We start from the raw sequence: 2,529 nt of genomic DNA, 5'->3' as shown, positions 1-2,529 counted from the left end.
ATATATATATATACAGATATATTTACCTTTGCTACAATCACAACTATGAATGCGGTGGAGAATATAATGGGAAATATGATGTAAATTACTTAGATATATCAAACATCTTAAGGCAATGAACTGTTTTCCTGGGGATCTCAGGACCATATTTTCAGGGGACATCATGATGAACTGACATTATATAGTCCCTGGGAGTGCTGATGTAGCACTATAAGATAAGCACTAGACTTCAGACCCTAAGTTCAAAAGTTCAAATAATGTAGGATAAAGCACTATACCACACTGACGATTTGAATGGAAATGTTGGAGTTTTAAACCCACGAACCACTCTTTACCGGAGCAGAACGCCTCATGTTTCTCCCGCGGAACCGCTGGTAGATTTGAACTACCGAGCTTGAGGTTAACAGCCTGATTCATAAGCAATACGCTACCAGAGCTCCAAATTTGTTGGTAGGGTACAACTAAAAACGAGGTGAAACAGCTGCAGACATACATAGGAATTCGAGCATGAAACGTATGAAGTATGAATTGAGGAAAATTGGAAGTTGTCAAAATGAAATGGATTGGGATAGAGCTGCCTCCTCAAATTAGAGTTGACTATAATGGCATGAGCTCTGGTAGGGTAGTGGTTACGAATCGGGCTGTGAACCTTAAGGCCATCAGTTCGAAACTACCAGCTGTCCGTGGGAGAACGATGAGGCGTTCCCCTCCCGTAAAGATTTACAGCCTCGGAAACCTTGTACAAGGTCGCTATGGGTCGGAAACGACTCGACGGCACTTAACAACAGCAATAATGGCATGAAAGGAGCTCTGGTAGCATTGTTGTGGTGTTGTTGTTATGTGCCGTGGAGTCGGTTCCGACTCATAGCGACCCTGTACAGGGTTTCCGAGGCTGTAAATCTTTACGGGAGAAGAACGCATCTTTCTCCCGCCGAGCAGCTGATAGTTTCGAACTGCTGACCTTGCGGTTCGCAGCCCAATTTGTAACCACTACGCTACCAGATCGGACTACGAACAGCTAGGTCAGCAGTTCGAAACTACCAGCTGTTCCGCAGGAGAAAGATGAGGCTTTCTGCTCAGGGTAAAGATTTTCAGCCTCGGAAACCCTGTGTAGGGTCACTATGAGTTGGAACCGACTCCACGGTACTTAACAACAACAATAATGGTGTGAATGGTGTAAAGCTTTTAGGACATTTATTTCCTGACTGGGCACAGCTGTAAAAATCCATTAATAATTAATACATGAAATGGAATGCATATACATTGATATCCTAGGCATTAGTGAGCTGAATTGGGCTGTCATTGGCCACCTTAAATCTAATAGTCATGTGGTATACTATGCTGGGAATGGAAAATTAACAAGAATGGTAACACAGTCATCATCAAAAAGAACATTTCAAGACCTGTTTTGAAGTATAATGCTGTCAGTAACAGGATAATATCCATATGCCTACAAAGACCAGTCAATATCACTATTATTATCATTTATTCACCATTCACTAAGCCAGTGAAGATTAAATTGAAAAAAATCTACCAACTTCTTCAATCTGACACTGATCAAAAATGCAATGAAGGCATACTGATAATTGCTGGCAATTGGAACACAAATGTTGGAAACAAAGAGGAAGGATCAATATTTGGAAAATATGGCATTGGTGATAGAAAAGATGCTGGAGATCTCAAGACAGAATTTTACAAGACCAATGACTTCTTCACTGAAAATGCTTTTTTTAAACAACATAAAAGATGATAAAGCACTTCAGCTTCACCAGATGAAATACACAGGAATCAACTGACTACATCTGTGGAAAAGATGGTATAAAAGCTCCATATTATAAGTCAAAACAGGTCTAGCGGCACATGGGTGAACAGACCATCAATTGCTCAGATTCAAGTTCAGGCTGAAGCTGAAGAAAGTAAAATCAAGTCCACAAGAGCCAAAATATGACCTTGAATATATGCCACCTGAATTTAGAGATCATCTGAAGAACAGATCTAATGCATTAGCCTGAAAACCAGAAGAGTTGTGGATGACATCAAGAACATCAAACAGGAAGAAAACAATATGTCATTAAGAATACAAGGAAGAGTGAAAAGACCAAAATGGATGTTAGAAGAGCCTCTGAAACTTATTTTCCAGAGTAGAGATGCTAAAGCTAATGGAAGAAATGAGATAAAGGAGCTGCATAGAAAATTTCAAAGGATAGCTCGAGAAGACATAATCAAATATTGTAATAAAATGTGCAAAGATCTGAAGTTAGAATCCCAAGTGGAAGAACACACTCAGCCTTTCTCAAGCTAAAAGAATTGAGGGGGAAAAAATCAAGTCTTGCAATTTGAATATTGAAGGAGTCTTTGGAAAATTATTGAATGATGGAAAAACATCAAAAGAAGATGTAAGTAATACATAGAGTCACTGTACCAAAATGAACTGGTCAATTTTTAACTATTTCAAATGGTAACATATGTTAAAGAGTCAGTGGTAATGAAGGAAGAAGTTCAAAGTGCACTGAAGGCATTGGCAAGGAC

This window comes from Chrysochloris asiatica, unplaced genomic scaffold (genome assembly GCF_000296735.1).
Source record: "Chrysochloris asiatica unplaced genomic scaffold, ChrAsi1.0 scaffold00208, whole genome shotgun sequence".
Lineage (NCBI taxonomy): Eukaryota > Metazoa > Chordata > Mammalia > Afrosoricida > Chrysochloridae > Chrysochloris > Chrysochloris asiatica.
This window is presented reverse-complemented; position numbering follows the sequence as displayed.